The sequence below is a fragment of the Mustela erminea genome, chromosome X (assembly GCF_009829155.1).
Source record: "Mustela erminea isolate mMusErm1 chromosome X, mMusErm1.Pri, whole genome shotgun sequence".
Lineage (NCBI taxonomy): Eukaryota > Metazoa > Chordata > Mammalia > Carnivora > Mustelidae > Mustela > Mustela erminea.
This window is the reverse complement of record NC_045635.1, coordinates 19,408,300-19,426,261: the sequence shown is the minus strand read 5'-3', so window position 1 is coordinate 19,426,261 and position 17,962 is coordinate 19,408,300. Positions and strand designations below refer to the sequence as shown.

General features: G+C 41.4%; 1 non-coding gene across 1 annotated transcript; it reads left to right on the top strand.

Annotated features, from left to right (window-relative positions):
- The first annotated feature begins 16,087 nt into the window (after positions 1-16,087).
- Positions 16,088-16,194, top strand: LOC116583765. The gene has a single exon (XR_004282878.1). It is a non-coding gene; the product is annotated as a U6 spliceosomal RNA (small nuclear RNA).
- Positions 16,195-17,962: the final 1,768 nt, after the last annotated feature.

Below are 17,962 nucleotides of genomic sequence, written 5' to 3'. Positions count from 1 at the left end.
GATAACTATGAAAAGAACGCCTGATTTTAAAACTCCAAAACCGGAGACATTTGAGTTTAAGAAACAGTCAGGTACACAAGTAGTTTTTGAGAAAGAGAAACATTGGCGTTGGTTTTAGAAATCAAGTTAATGATATTCTTTTGTATATGAGACTTAAATTTTTATTAAGTGGTTCTGTCATTTACTTTCACTTTCTTAAAACGGAATTCAGTATCTTGTTTGCCATAGTAATATGAGTAAAAGTCTTTTTCTACCTTTTAAAAAGCATTTTTAATCATTTTACTTTTGAAAGTTAGGCATTAGGTTAGCCATTTAATTCTTTTTCTAATACATTAGTTGGTTTAATGTTTTGTGTGTGTGCTGTCTTGCTTTAAAGAAAATAACAATAATAACGTCTTCATTATTTTCCTCATCGTTGTCTTTTGCTGGAAAAAATCGAGACAGGGTACCCCATCAGGCTTTTATACGTCACACACCAGTGGTGGTTCTCTTTAATTGCTTAGGTATGACTTCATAGCCCCAGTTAGGGTAAAGTCTGGGCGAACAGTTGCATATTCTTGGTCTCCATTCTCAAGACACAAGACCAAGATCAAAGTTCACATTTTAGAAAATTTCTGAAATCTTAACTTGAACTAACTCTGGGTTCAGCTTCACACATAAGTCATGTCTGACCTGATGTTAGCTGTAATCAGTTTTGAGCTTTAAGAATAGTTGCTATTGCTTGGGTTCTGAATGTATTGAGAAAACTCACCTGTTTATATGTAGTGCTAATATAGGTTATTTTAAATCCATGATTAACTTACATTCCCTTTTAAAATTGTGGTTTAATTGTTGAAAGAGATTTATTTTTGTTATACTAAACTATGGAAAATTTTTCCATAGAATTTTTTTCAAGTTTATTTTTTGTGTGCTTCATTTGGAACCATTTTTGTTAATCTACATTGTATGTGCTCAAAATAGTTGTTTTTTTTTTTTAAATTCAGTCAGATTGGAAACTACAGTGTAACTGTTGTGATCCTTGTGTGTTTTCACTTTACATTTTAAACGGCAGACTTTACAAAAATAGCCGATTTTCATTAATTACATCTTAATTAGAAATGTTTGTTCTCCATATCTTTGACCCTCTCAGTTTCGATTTTAGTCTGCTTAAAGAAAATCCTTGCACTACAGCCATTTCATAAAATCCAAGATTCTCACATTGAAGGTTTTATATTGGAAGAAATACTACTGGTTTTTAAAAAAAGCAAAGCTTAATTAATAGAACTATTAGCTTTTCTTGAGACAGCATTCTGTGTGTCCTCATTACTCTGCTCTGTGTGTGTGTTACTCTAATTTGTGAAATATTGACTGAGCCCTTCACTTATCTTTTCTAAAGCAGCACCTTTGGACACCTCATTCTGGGAAGCCTGCTCGAGTCATAGTAAAGGACACACACATTTGTGTGAGGAGAAGTGGTAAAAATGGAGAGTTTTGTCTTAATTACATGAAACTAAGCTTTAAAATATTTTATAACAAATTATTTGAGCTGCATAATCTAAACATGTCAAACGTTCAGTGGGACTATTTTTATATATGTATATGTGGTTGTAGGTCATAACATTTCAGTTTATAATATAAATTGATATTTCAGTTTATAAGCTATCTCAGAAAAGACTAGCTCTTTTGAGAATACATAATTTAAAGTTTTAGACTGAAGTAAAACACAACATAGATAATAGTGTAAATTAGATATAACTGAGGGCTATATGGCAGTAAAACTGCTAGTGCCATTTTTCTTTTTTGCCTATTACACATTTTTGATTTTTTTTTTTTTGTACTCTGAACATTTTTAGGGAACATATGTTTGTTCAATCAGATTAGAGTTGGTTTGGGAATAAATATCTTCTAAAAAGAGATTTATCTTAAAAATGAAAGTCCTGAAAAATTAGTTTATTGAGAGTTTATAAAGTCAAATATTCAATAGACATAGACTGGAATCAGTAAGCTCGTGGAAGTCCTAGCCTTTTAGTACATGTACCCGTGTAACTTCGGTGTTACGTGAGCAACACCGAGAGAATGCCATCAGCTTGCTTTGTTCCCCCTCGATATTCTTGGATTTTCTTTTTACATCTTTGGGAACAACTGCATTAAAAACCTTATCTATCAGTGTGTCAGTAAGGATTAGGTGTTCGCTTTCTGAAGGAGAGTTACAGTGAGGTGGTCAGAGAGGTTATTTTCTACCTAACTTGTATATGCCCTCTACCTCTTGGGCATCCTTTGTCTATAGAAAAATATTTTGACCTTTAGGTACATTTTGGGCCAGTAGTCAAATAATCCTAGGGCCGATTTAAAAATCTTAGAATAATTTAAGGTTTGCCTTTTATACCTGTTTTGAAAGCCTTTACATTTTTGTCAGGTAATTTTTCCCAAGCCGTGAATATAATCTATTCAAACATGTTTATGCTATCCATTCTGTTTTTAAATTGAAAAAAAAATGTTAAAAGTGTTTATGAAGAAAAGTTTAAATAAAATATTTTTAATCTTTAAAATAGATTTTTCTCTTATTATTTGCTATCTTTATGCAACCCATCACTTTCAGAGTCACTCAGGACTTGATTAACAGTATACATTTTGTTTTCCTTCAGTGTGCCAAGGAAGTGCCACAAAAATGGGATTTCTACCAATGCTTTCAGCCACAGATTCAAATGAGTGCATTAGAGTGAAATTATTTACACTTACATGCAGTGGAAATTTTATAATGAAGCCAAGTAATTAAAGTTCCACTAACGCAGTTTTGCAGAATGGAAATGTAGTGTGGTGGTTTTGTAGGTTTCCTTTAGCATTTGTGATTGATCGTTCTTAAATGTGTTTCTGAGGTTAGTGAATAGGCAGAAACGAAGCTAGCTACATCACAGGCCCTTGGGTGTACATAGGCCCATGTGTGCCTTTAAAATGGACTCCTGAGAAATCTCAGCAGGATTCCCTGGATCCTGGCCTCAAGCCACCCTTCCAGCTTCTTTCTCTCTGTCACTTCCTGCACTCCATTCTCTTGTGATCTGTCAGTTTCCAGCCTCAAATTACTTGCCTTCTTTCCCCTTCCCTGCTTGCGAAATCCACTTATTTTCCCCCCTCAACTCAGATGCTCTCCTCTTTTCCCGAAGCCTGGGTTATATCTTCCATTGGATTAATTGCCTCTTCTACACTCAGCATATTCATAACTCTTCATTTCATTTTCATAATAGTTGGGTAGAATTCTTTCCCCCCCAACGGCATCATAGCCTCCTTGGACGAAAGGATCTTTTATTTCTCTTCATACGTTCACATCTAGCGTGACACTTTCTGTGGCCCACAGGCGCAGAGCTAAATAAATGCTGCAGCGCACGACAGATGCCGTCTGAGCTCCAGGCACGTGTTGTAGGCGTTTGGAAGAGGGAGATGCAGTTCCCGCCAGTTTTGTCTGTTGCTTAGTCTCCGCAGCCCTTGCCCTTGCCCTCCACACCTATGGCTTCAACAACCTTCTGTCTTGAAACCTGTCAAATCTGTGTCTCAACCCAGAGTCCCACCCATCTCCTGAACATCTTGTACACGTTCTGTCAGAATTTCAAACCCAACAAGTGCAAACCTGAATGCATTAACTCCTTCCCAAACACCTGCCCCTTGTCCTGTGTTCCCTCGGTTATGTGGCTGTACCATTGCCTGATATTGTTCAAGTCAGAAGCCTAGGAATGGTCTACCACTCCCTCTGTCCGCTTCGCCCCAGCATCTTGGCTCATTCAGGCCCTCATTATTCTTGCTGGCCGCCTGGAGCTGGCTTTCTGATCTACCTCCATGATCCCTTTTCTACACTGCTGCCAGAGGGAGCTTCTGAAGCATAGACCATCCTGAGATGCAACAGCCTTTCATAATCTCCCTTCACTCTGAGGATAAGATCCAAACTCCGCAGGGTGCCACACAAAACCCTTCGTGTTTTGCTACCTTTGTACCTGTCCAGTCTTCTACACCCCACATTCTAGCTATGTAAGCAACTTGGAGTCCCCTGAAGACACTGTTCCCTGTGGCCTCTCTGCCTCTGCACATGCTCTTCTTTGCCTATCCTGGTCACGCCTTCTTTGGCCTGCAAGAACCAGCCTGGACATCACGGCCTTTGTCAGGTTTCCTTGTACACCCTGGTCCAGGTTAACTGTGCCATTGGCCTTACCACAGCACCTTGTGGACACCCCCAGCCTGCCTCTTACACATCCGGCTTGTAACTCTTTTCTGTCTCACCCTTAACTGTACTCCTTGATGGTGTCTTTATTTTCCAAAAGTCTGACTTAAGCCAGGCACATGGGAAGGCCTTCTTAAAAAAAAAAAAAAAAAAACGAAGTTGGAAGGTTACCAATGAAATGCTCCTGGTGAGGAGGGGCAGCTGTATTAGCTTGATTGTCTGCTGAAATAGACCTCCCTGAGGGATTTCCTCCATTCATTTCCACTAGCACTGGTCCCTTTAGAAGGTTAATGCGTATAGCTTTCATAGTTGTGAACATACTTCTTCCCTTAACATCTCAGTATGTCTGATCCAAGTGGAAATTTTCAAGTAAAACACACCAAAGGGTGTCTCAAAGATCACTAATACTTTGAAATTCTCTGTGGAGGAAAAATGTGTTCGTTGGTCACAATTATGTTGAGAAAACACTATGTATATTTTTTCTTTCCTAGAGAGTCTCAACAAACAGCATATTAAAAGCTCTGAGAAGTCCTGACGTTAACTTCTTTTGATTTTGTTTAGCTTAGTGTGAACCAAATGTTGGCCACAGAGCTCTTTTTGGTGGTTTTTTTTTTTTCATGGAATATATATGATCATTGAATATTCTTGAAAAAGCCTGCCTAAAAACTAACTGGAAGAAAACAAGTACAGAGGGCCACTAGTTCAGGTGCTCTGGTCTGTACAATTGGACTTCCTCCTGCAGATCCAGTTAGTTTCCAGGCTGAAGTCAACATTTTGCCAAGGTGACATTACCCTGGGGATTTGACAACCCAAGGAAGGTCCCACTGTCTCCCCCAAGGAGTAAGATGAATTTGTATAATTAATCTGTACAACTTATGTGATTTACACAGCAGGACTTCCGGAGTGGCCAGTTAAGGAGCTCAGCAGATCCTATCCCTAAAAAACAATAAAACTAAACAAACCTGTCCCAAAAAATGGAGACTCGGGAAATTGGTCAAAAGCATACAACAAATGGGAGGCGCATTTATTCAAGGAGATGGGCAGAACTGCTCTAAGTGGTGTTATGATGGGAGTCTGTGGTATTTCAGCCAGGGCAGTCCCATCTCCGCTCCCTTTCCCCTAGCTACACGGCACAAAGGTTCTCCCGGGGCCCTTAGGGGGGCCTGCCTTTATCTGGAGCGTGAACAAGCCCGTGTCATTGCTGACAACACTGCAGCCAGCCTGAAGTCTCAATAGTGCTTGGTTTTAGCAATAGACTGGCAGACAGACCAGCCAGAAATTGAACAGACCTTGGGAATGAGACAGCCCACTTTATCCCTTGGTGGTCCAAAAGGCTGTGTTCATGGACCAGGCTGCGTGCACCTAAGGGGAGACCTTAGAGGACCCTAGCAAGCTTCTTGTCCCTGAATGGATGTGAGGTCTTGCAAACAGAGAATAAAAGCTGGAACAGGCTTGGAAACTACTCAGGCTTTGAATGCATTCCCCGGGCTGCACACATTCTTTAGCAAAGGGTGGAAGCCTTATTGGCTCAAGGTGTTAAAGTGTAACTTCTGATTAATCATTGGCTGATGACAAGCTATGCTGACTTGGGTGATCCCCGGAAATCCAAACTTAAAAAGAAAAAAATTAAAAAAAACAAACAACTGAGCAGAGACATCAATGGCTGTATAGTACTAGTTGGGGAGAGGGGAATGGGTGGGAACAGAATCAGCAGAATTCCTCAAGGCAAATCACAAAACACACTACAAACCAGAAAATAGCAAAAACATCACATGGAATTCAGAGTTGCTACCATATATTATCTAAAATATATCAAGTTTCCAACAAAAAATTAGGAGACCTGCAAAGAAACAAGAGAGTGTGACTCATACCCAGGAAGATAAGGAGTCAATGGAAAACTAGCTCTAGGGGATCGGAGTGTTCGTGGAAATCAGCACAATCACAGTTCTGTAGCCTGTATTTCACATAAAATTTTATTGGGAACAATTTCAAAGCTCATGAAAATTTCTTTGAAAATATTTTTAGTGATTGTTTAGTGTTCCATAATATGGCTATACCATAATTTATCTAACCATGCCTCTATTGTGAGACGTAACTACATTTTTAAAGTTCTTTGATTTGATTATACACACGCACGTATGCATGCTTGCGCACGCATATAGAGTGTCCAAACTTCTGATTATTTTCTGGCTGTAATTTCCTAAGAATGAAACTTAAAAATGAAGTATTTAAAGTCCCTGAGAAATAGTACTAGATTAAGCTCCAGGAAAGTTGTACAACATACCCCACTCACATCTGCAGTGAATACGAGTTTATTACACCCTGTACTAAAAGAATTCAATCATAAGCAATTTAGGTGAAAATTGTATTTTTAGTTTCTTTGGTTCTAGAACGTTGATTAATTTTTCACATCTGTTTGCTATGTGTGTCCTGTGAATTCCTGTACATGGTGTTTATGTAGCTTTCAATGGTATTTCGGTGTTTCATTATGGATTTGGAAGGATTCCTCATCAGCTATGCTTTGCCACGCTTGAGCATGCTATTCCAAACGATGACCGGTATCTTTAAATACTGGAGCAATTTAAAAAAAAAACTATGTAATCAAATTTCAGTGAATGTGAAAAGCAAAACAATTTAGAGAAAAGATGGGAGTTAATTGATAGAGCAAAAAGATTAACAATTGAATACATTTAAGAGATAGAGGCGAAAAAGATAGAAAGGCATGGTATACATTACAGATTAAAAAAAACCTATTCAAAAAGTTAACAGCATTCTTAGATGTGGAGTATGAGAGGTTTCTTAGTAAGGGTTCCATCTTCTGTAATAGAAATATACATTCAAACCTTTTAAAAAAGATTTTGTTTATGTATTTGACAGAGAGAGCACAAGCAGGGGGAGCTGCAGAGAGAGAGGGAGAGGCAGAGTCCCTGCTGAGCAAGGAGACCGATGCAGGACTCCATCCTAGGACCCTGGGATCACGACTTAGGCCGAAGGCAGACACTTGACTGACTGAGCCACCCAGGCATCCCTACTTTCAAACTTTTATTGAATGTGTGCTAGTGGGAGCGTAGTTAGGTGGAAGTGAAAACAAACAAGATCCACTCTGCTCTCAGTCTAGTAGGGAAACGATTCAAAATCACTGAAGGCAAGAAAAGGTGCTAAACAGAGGGAAAAGCAGGATGCTGTGGGAGCTCCAAGTTACAATTACTGTTGGTGATAATCAAGGAAAGGTTCCTGGAGGGATTGGCATTTCTACTTGGTCATGGCAATTAAGATCTCTGTAGGTGGAGAACACACATAAGGGTTTCAAGAAAGGATGTGCAGAAAAAGCACAGGAGGTCACACGAAGCAGGCAACGAGATCCAATCTGTCTCCACGTAGATTCTAGTGCTGGTAGAAATGATCAACGTAAAACAGGATATTTGTCATGAATGAAAAAAAAAAAAAGGCCAAAGACTTATTTTAACTCCTTAAAAAAAATTTTAACTCTGAGAATAATAAAGAAAAAAAGACACTGACCATGGAAAATTCAGACTCCACAAAAAATGACACACGGCAACGGCAAAACTTTATATAGTTGTAGCCTTAAGGTGGGAGTCCCTGGATGCTTACTCCTAGAGGAGAATGAGAATACAAGTGATTTACTTAAGAGGTCATTCATTCCAGAAAGCATCATCAGTTAGGGAAGGGGAAGTAAGACAGGGATGGGGATGAACTAGTAAAGGGTACGTCTTCAAGCAGTTTTCCACCGGAGGGAACTGGGTTCGATCCTCCCCCACACAGCCCAGGGAACTAAGAAAAACCATGTAGAACACAGCCGAGAGTCATCCCACCAGACGCTATGGAAGCGGGGGTATTTACCCTCCAACTTCATTGGCTTAGAATTGTGGGGAGTTGCAGGTGTTTGCACTCAGGAGCCAACTACCATTCTTGAGTACTGAAGGGTGAGCGCTGCGGGGTATTGGTGGGTCACCACTACTCTTTACTACGTTTATTAGTGATTGAAAACAATTGGAAGAATCACATTTTCTTGACAAAATTTAGGCCCACAGAATCTGCAACACAGGAAACCGGCAGACCTAATTGCCATAAAAGTAAACTCACTTATAAGAGGTTAAAACATAAATATTTTTATTTGGACAAATTTTAAAACAAATCATTATGACATTTTTATGAATAAGAATTTTCCAGATGAAAATAATTGCATTCAAATACAAATGAAAGTACTAGAAACATTTTATCTGCCTTATATAGAAAATTGATATCAAGGAATTAAAATGATTTGAGTTTGCTTGGGAAAATATGTTCTTCATAAAATTTCTTCAATGTTGGCATGATTCTGATTAGAATGTTTGTACTAACAAACATGGAGTCACAGTGTCCTCGGGCTCAAAACAAGAAGAGGATCGAAACATCCTGTTCTTGAGCTACTAGAGGCCAAAAAATGAGGAGGTTTTGTGCCAGGGGAAATTGCATGGGTAAATGCAGAGTGGAAAAGCATATGGAATGCTTTGGGAATGATGAATTCCTTACTGACAGAGCTATGGGAGCAGATGTTAAGCAAAAAAAAAAAAAATAATATTCATGAATATTCTGAGGATCTGCAGATTTCTTTGTTGAAGGAGGATAAGAGAAAAATTGGATCTTACAGTCTGCCAGTAAAACTCCTCACAACTTTTCATTAAAACGTCCCATGACCTTATAGAAAAATAATAAAAATTCATTAAAATGAGAGATTGACAGACAACATAGTATCAACTTGTGAATAGCCTTGGAAATAATTTTGAGGCAAATAGAGTTAGACTGAGAAAAACAGATGCATACTTCACCTCCTATGGAATACTCAGGCTTCTCTTCACGAAAGAGAGCATCCGTAGAAAGAACTTTTTGTTTTTTAAGGGACATTGTTCTTGCTACACCAACTGTGTTCTGGTGTGGAAATTCAGGCCCTTACTAGCCAGAGGACTGGGCATACATAGCTCTTGATCCCAAGAAGCTATACTGTGAAGCAGGAGGTTTTATTCCTGAGTTTTGCCCTTGCTTGAAACCCATCTGTGTCCTCTGTCCCCCTCTAGTCCTCATCCCCTCTGCCCACTCTAGCCTCCCAGCCCCCACCCCCTCTAGGCTCCCCACCGCCTTTTTACATATTTACACTGAAAGAGAACAGCCCTGTTAATCAAGGCAGGAAGTAAGGGCAGACTGGCCGGGGTATCAAATGTATCTTCCCCCATTATTCACTCACTGTAGGCGACCACAGACGTAGGGAGAACTGTTTCACTTACTGTCATTGGCTTCCAGTACCAAAGACAAAGATGACAAGAGGAAGGTGATAACCACGAGAGCACAAGGAGGTACAATAAGCGAATGCCTGTTAGAAGCTGGAACACGGACAGGAAGCCATGCCCAACAACTATCCCACTTTCCTGCTGTGGATTTATCGAGGAGGTGGAAACACCACCCAAACGCATACAAGCTGGGGTTAAAGGCAATACACACGTTCTGGTGACACACTGAGTCTGGGAGGGTCTTCCCCTGTTCAGGTTTGGTTAAAAGAAAAAACAAATTGGGGTCTACAAACAGAGACTATGGTGTAAAAGAAATAGTTGGAAGACTCAAAGAAAGGAAATACTGGGGCGCCTGGGTGGCTCAGTGGGTTAAGGCCTCTGCCTTCAGCTCAGGTTATGACTCCAGGGTCCTGGGATCGAGCTCCGCATCTGGCTCTCTGCTCAGCGGGAAGCCTGCTTCTCTTCCTCTCTCTCTCTGCCTGCCCCTCTGCCTACTTGTGATCTGTCTGTCAAATAAATAAATAAAATATTTTTTTAAAAAAAGGAAATACTTCTGGGAAATTACTGGCTTTCAGAGCCAGAAGAAAAAACCCAAACTATTTGGTATCTTCAAATGATTGCAAATAACCATAACCTCTCTGCACAAGGAGCAAAAGGGCATAGGCAGATGAGCAAAAGTTGAAAAGGTAGTTGACGCAAAGAAGACTGTAAGGAATTTCCTAAGGCAACAACAGAATTAAAATCCATATGCAGTCAGTAAAGAATAGAAAGCCTATATAGGAAATTCACCTGCTGACAAGAAGGACGTCCTTGAGATACTTTCCCAGAATGCAGGTGAATCTGACAATCAGTTCTTCACCACGGGCTTCACGATCACCTACTACGTGCCCAGCACTTCTAGGTACTGGATCTACAGGCCCTCACATTATCATCAGAGTGAGACAGGCAGCCAGTAAACACTTAAACACAAATTAACATACAACGGCGAACGATGATGTGTGCTACAACTAAAAACTGATCCTAAAATCCTTGCCTGGGAGAAGCTAGTTCTGACTGTGTGGTTAGGGAGCATCTCTCTAAAGAAGGAAGCTAGAGCTGGAGATAGGAAGGATCAGTAAGAGAAAACCAACAAACACAATGTGGGCAGGTGTGTGTAGCCCTGCAACAGGACAGCATGTGGGGCATCAGAAAGACGGACACAAGACCAGGGTGTCTGGCTGGGGAGAGGGAGGCGAGGAACACGATGGACAAATACTAAGGCCAGATCGCACGAGGCCTCCAGAGGCTGGGTGAGAAATCTGTGTTTTATTCTCAGGAAAATGGGAAGTCATCAAAGGGTTCTAAGTAGGCGGCTGATGTGACTTACATTTTCAAAGGTCATCTGGTCCCTGGAAGGGGAAAGCATGGGATTGGAAAGCTCACCAAAGGGGCCAGGGCAGTGCGAAGGGTGATGACCACTAGGACAAGGGTGATGGCTGACAGTGCAGACAGAGGAGTGAATGGCATGTGGACAAGCTCTGGAGGTACCGACTGACACAACCTGGCGATGAAATGGTTCTATGAGGTAGCGGAGAAGAGATGGCCACCGAAAGACTCCTGGGTCCATCTTGGACACAGGGCATATGATGGTGTCCTTTGCTCCAATGGGAAAGACGGTGGAAGAGCAATTTGGGGAGGGAATGACAGGAGCGCAGGTCCAGGCCCATTAGCTCTCAGAAGCTTGTGAGGTGTTCAAGGGTGAAGAGATCAAAAATGTCTGCCAGATATGTCAATCTGGATGAAATGGAGAAGAAAGGTCAGAATTAAAGAGATACATCGGCCAGTCACCTGCCATTACTTAATTATTTTAGCACTTAATATTTTTGAGTACTCAATATTTTTGATAGTACTTAATTATTTTGACTTTATGTCCCTTTTCCTTATGGAAATATTCAAAGATACATGAAAGTAGACTAAATAATATATTGAATCGTTACCCATCACAGTACCCATACTATTTTGCCACGAGAATGGGAATTCCCCGGAGGAGAAAGAGAAAGATCCCAATTCCCACTGCTTACTCCAGTCTGCTCCCTCATCTGAAAAATGAGAATATTCCAACCCACCTCAGGGAGTTCTGGTGACACTAAAAGAGATTAATCATGTCAACGGTATGTGGTAACCAATGTAAGCCATTCATATTTTTATTGTTGAGTGGGCGATATTGATCCAAAACACAGCAAGGTTCCTCGGTGGAAACAAGTTTCTAAACTCAGGAAAAGGTAACCGAAACCACTGAGCTCTTATGGAGAGAAAAGCAAAACAGAAGCTGCTGACACAACTATGGCAAGTTTGGGATTCTCTCAAAGGTGAAGGAAGCCAAGGACACAGCAGGAATCTGATCGAGTGAAATTCAGGTTTCAAGTGTGAGGTGTGCGCGTAAGAACTCAGGTGGCCGGCAATGCGGTCCCCACTCGACGGTGAAGACACGACGTCGAGGAAAATTCACATGAAAATGAAGTGAGAGGTCAAGCCGGGGCCTGGCACGAGGTGGTCTGGTGAGGAGTCTGGGACGCTCTTCGCTGTAAAGAATGGCGCCGTGAGCAGCCACAACCGACGGATTCGTTATACAAGGGCTACAGGGCGGTGAGCCGGGCTCTGGAGCAGAGCTTCTGGAACTTCAAGCGCACACAACCCCCGGCCCCCGACCCCCGGGGGTGCTGTGAACAGGCTCTTCTGCGGTAGCGGCGGGGACCAGGACGGCCCGAGACTCTGCATTTCCAACCAGCTCCCGGGCCAGGCCTCGGCGCCGAGCAGCGGGGGTTCCCGGGATCCCGGGGCCGCGCGGGGGCTCCTCCCGCGGGCTCGGCTTCCAGCCGGTGGCCCGCAAGCCACGCAGCACACGCACGCAGCCGCCCGCGCTGCCGCTAGAAGGACGGTGGCAGCGGGAAGGGGCGGGAACCCACGGCCTGCGCCGCCGGGCGGGGGGCAGCCGGGGGCTCAGAGTCCTTTATTCCCCCCGAGCCTCACACGCGGCCCAGGAGGGCTGAGGGAAGGGCAGGGGGGCAACCGCGGGGGAGGGGAGGACCGGCCCCCGCGCCCGCGCCCCCCGGGGACCCGACGTGCGCAGGTGGAGGAGAGGGACGGGGGCCGCAGAGATCGGACGGCCGGCGCCGAGGCGGACAGGTACCCGCTGCTCCCAGCCCAGAGGGGCGCTCAGGAAAGAGGGTACTATGATTATAAGTCCTGGCAGAATTAAAAGGTTGGAGTGAGAAAAAAATAAACAAATGAAAGAGAGGAGGGGGGCTTGGCCAGCAAATATCGTGGGTCCAAGACAGGGAGGTCTATGAGTTGCCCCACTTTACAGATGATGACAGCAAGGACTGGAGAGGTCAACCAAGTCGCCCAAGGTCACACACCTAGAGCTCTCGACCACTATGCTATAAGACAACAGAGTCGGTCTGAGTTCAGACCGATCTGCAACATCAGCTTTCAGAACAAAATGGAGCAACAGCTAGAGTTTTTTAGAGAAAAGGATTGCTAACGGAAGACTTATAAGCTCTGCCAAATCGTCTTTTACAATAATAGCTAACAAATAGTAAGCACACACTGTGTGACAGGAACAGTTCTAAATGCTTTGTATGGACTGACTCATTCACTCTATCATCCCCCCTCATTTTACAGATGAGAGAAACCGAGAGTTTAGGTAACTTCTCTAAGAGGTAGGATGGGGCCAAGGCGACTGGATTTTCTGAGCCTTGCTGTGAACTGTTCTTCCAGACTTTCAGGGCTCAAATCCATATCATCAACACACACTTCCTGAAAAAAATTCAATATATGCCATAATAACGAGAGATAAAAAAGAGTTCAAAAATGAGAAAACTGTGAAAATCACAGTTTTTAAAAGTTTAAATGATTACTCTCTATCTAAATCTTAGATTTTAGTAGCAAAGAAGAGGGAGGATACTAAAAGTAAATTCAACTTGGCCAGATCAGGAGGTACTAAAAGATTACCATTTCATTTAAAAAATTCTGATCATTTAAAAAATACAGGCCACAGAATGCTTTTTATGGTTGTCCTGCTTCAATATTTTATTTAGCAGTTTTCCAAAAACAGCTGGTTCCATAAACTCCTCTAAAGGACAACAAAAAGATTTTTGCCTTTTTTTTAAAAGAGTAAATAGTAAGAGTGTTTTTGTAATATGAACTCACAGATTCACACTTACTTGACATGTTTCAAGCCCCTGCAATTATGTTTACGTTCACATCAAATTATCCCAGCTGTGGGCAGGGGGAGCTTTGAGTTGGCCCCTGAGTCCTTTTGTCATGTCCTAATGTGTCTCATAGATATATTGCTATCAAAACAAGACCCACAGAATGCCTGAAGGCCATTCATACATACCAGTCCTAAAAGGAGTAAAAGGAGTACATATGCCCTCCAAAGCAATGAAGAAGATAAAAACGAATACTCATAAGAGAGAAATCATAAAACAAAGGAAATGGCAAAGAAGCATTTAAAAATAGCATAGAAGATGAAACACAGTATATTAAATGCATTCATTATAATGAGAAATATAAATGGAACGTATTCCCTTATTTACAAATAAAATTTCCCAGACTGGGTTTTTAAAAATCAATTCTGTGTTAATTAAAAACAACCCCACAATCGCACAAAAAGATCAATAAAAGAGAATGGCAAGAAATACAAGAAGCAGACAGAAATGAAGGAAAGCCAAAGATCAAAATGCTTAAGTGAGTAGAATTTGAGACAAGAATATGAAACAAAATGGCGCTGAAATATGTACAATCAAAATATGAAGGATAGAGATTCACTTAATGATATAATTAATGTCTTACCTAATAGCTTCCTGGAAAGAAACATGTAGATGTATTATAGACAGTCTGGCTTTTTTCCTAGTGCCCACAGAACCCTTACAAATCTTGACTTTGGGCTGCACTAACAGTTCCATGTAATCAGGGCTCCACTGCTGAAGAAGACTCACAGGGCCCTGAATGACAAAGCCTACCAATGTACCGTTTGTCACAGGGAAGTGACACCTACTGTAAGAGCCCAAACGTCCGAATATACATCACAGCCTATGACTTGCAGTAGGTGTCTGCGGAAGCCAGGTGCAGGCTCCTAATGTCCTGTTTCTTTTTTGTTTTTTTTTAAAGATTTATTTATTTATTTATTTATCTGACAAGGAGAGTTCACAAGTAGGCAGAGAGGCAGGCAGAAAGAGAGGAAGGAAAGCAGACTCCCTGCTGAGCAGAGAGCCCTATGCGGGGCTCGATCTCAGGACCCTGAGCCAAAGGCAGAGGCTTAACCTACCGAGCCACCCAGGTGCCCCCTGATGTCCCGTTTCTGTAAGGGCCGGCCCAGATGGCTCCTGGATCCAGAACGACCGGCGTGCGCACAGTGCAGCCTTCCAAAGCAGGGAGACTAAAATGACCTGTTTGCAGAGGTTGTACATATTTTGGTGGTCATCTACACATATCCCGGGTGCAGAACCAACAGAACTGTGGGGGCAAGGCCTGGGGGTTATCACCCCAAGTGATACAGGTGTGAGTCTTTAATCTCATGGTTATTAGTAAACAGTGCCGACAAGCTGGGTCAAACTGCTCTGAGACCCTTTGGACTCATGATTACAGAGACATTATATATCAGTGTTTCATGCTTTGACCAGGAGTCAGTGTCAAGCAGGAGTTTTAATTCAAGCAAACAGCTCTGGCTAATTACAGACCTGCTGTGATTAACCTTTATAGCACAGTAACAAAACCCTAAGTATATTTCAATAATTTTCAAAATGCTGAAACCACACAAATCCTATTTTTGGACCACAATTCAAAAAATGAATCAATGTGGTGAATACAACGTAATCAAAATGCAAATTAAAGCAAGCTACTTTTTAGAGAATATAAGTCTGATGAAAATTAATAAGAATGTTAATATCCAGTGCCAGCAAGGATCTAGGGGAAGTAGGCCTCTTCATTCACTGCTCCTGTAAACATACATTTAGAGAACTATTCCTGGTATATCATGGTAATCTGTATCAAAATCCTTAAAAAGGTACATTCTTTTGGCCCAGAAATTACATATTTGTCATTTCATCCTGAGCAAAGAATTGAGGATTTGGGCAAACATGGATGTTTATTGCAGCACAGTGGATAATAGCAAAAGGTTGGCAACATTCAAAATTTCCAGCAATACGGGGTCTATTTCAGTAAGTTATATCCATATATTATTCAAAATAATTTTGTAGAGGTCTATTTGTGGCAGGCTGTGTGAGATGCATGTCTAAAATCCTTTCTCCCTTTTTCTCTACTAACAGAATCCAGATACTGTTCGGGGCATCAGTGTTCACTGCTCCAGGCACAAAATCATGAAAATCTAGTTCTCACTTCCCCAGCTTCTCTTGTACCTAGAAGAGGCCACAGGATCTGGTTCCAGTCCATGAAATATCAGGAAAAGTCTACTGGAGGCTTTGAGAAAGCGGTTTTTGGTTTTTTGTTTTGTTTTTGTTTTGCTGTCCTAATAAAAGGGAAAGATGCTGTTGATGGAAAAAAAATCATCTACTACAGACCTTATATTAACCATTAACCATGAATTAACCATTCGTTAAGCAAGAGTTGGTTGGGGCTCGCTTCAGCAACACATATACTAAAATTGGAACAATACAGAGAAGATTAGCATGGCCCCTGTGCATGGATGATATGCAAATTCATGAAGCATTCTGTATTTAAAAAAAAAAAAAAGAGTTGGTTGGACTTCTGTTAGTTGGAGCCCCAAATGTCCCTCACTATGGTGGATACTGTGATTTACTTCCCGCGATCCCCCTTCAGGACTTGCAGATATTGGGAATGCAATAGGCTGACAGTCTTCAACTGCCAGCTAGCTCTAGGAATTGCACTGACTTGAAGTTGGCTGACTTGCCCAATGTCACATCTCCTTCCCAGAGGCAGCCCACATCAAACTCCACAGGTGACTAACAACTACACTCTGCCAAGTGTCCCCCTTCTGCCTAAACCTACTTAACTCCATTCCACAATGGTGTTGATCTTCAAAGCACTCCCTAATGAACTTCCTGCACTCAAATCTTGGTCTTGATGTCTGTTTCCTACACCCACAGCATCCCTGATACATTTATTCACGTAAAAAGTGGTTCAAAATATGTTGCTAAATGATAACGACAGGTTAGAAAGCACTATGCATGGTGTTTTCCTATTACACAGATTATACATCTGCATAGGAAAAATTTCTGCAAAGGAAAAACACTAATATTTTAACAGCAGGACTTGTGTTTCCAAGAATATGCTGGCTAGATGTCTAGAGAAACTCCTTCTAGTTCAGAAAGCAGTAAATGGCCAAGAAAGAGGTTTTAATATTTTGATATGTAGAGAAGTGGTAGGTAAGTAATGGGGTGAGGGGCAGAAATGATAGGAAAGCACAAATCTACATGAGCTAGAAATCATATTTTCTGTGGAGGTATCTGCTGGCTCCTGACAGCCTAGAGCCAGGTTCTAATCAGCCCTTGCTATGCTGGACAGGAGACAAAGTTTAGAGCCCAAGCAGTGTGAGAGGTCAGCTTGGACCCTTTTATAAAGGCAGGAGGGCCCAAGAGCAACAGCCTCAAGAAGTTCAACTAGAAAAGGTCCACCCTGCGGACAGGGCTGGAAGAAGTGAACTCCCTGGGAATGGCAAAGTACAAGCAAATTCACGTGAGTGTGGGCCAGATCTAAACCTGAATCTCTGTGACTCAAAATAAACCCTGTGCCAAAAATAGAGTTCAAAGCAGACCTCGGTAGTACCCATAGAAAACTGCTCGAAGAAAACAAAAATTTTTCTTTGGAGGAATACGTTTATAGACTTCAAAGAATTACCATAAAGTTACAAATTCAGAATTAAAAAAAAATCACTAAATCCCCATGGATCAGCATACACATCAAACTTCAAGATCAGGCGTGTGTGTGTGCCACACACACACCCCAAACTACAGATTGTGGGATGTTCAAACACAGAGTATAAAACTATGATGTTAATTGTGTATAAAGAATTAAAGATAGCATTGCTAGGATAAGGGTGCACACAGTGTGAGAACAGACTGGACAGATCTGGAAGAAAATCAAATAGGAGTTTATACAATAAAAAGTAATAATTTATTAGAAACTCAAAGGATGCTATAAATAGCAGATAGAACTAAGGGCAGAATTAAAGAATTAGAAGGTAGATCTAATAAATAACCAATATAGGACAAAAGGACAGAATGACAGAAAGTATTAACTAGGGGTTAAGGGAAATACAGCATAGAGAAGGTCCAATGTATGCTCCAAAAGGAGTTAAGAACAATAATAGAGGAAAGACAATATACAAAGAGATAAGGTTTCAGAAATTATGAAAGACACCAATCTTCTGATGCAGAAACCCAAGAATTCCAAGCAGAGTAATTAAAATAAATCCACACTTAAGCACATCGTAATAAAACTGCAGGATAACAAAGACAAGCAGAAGACT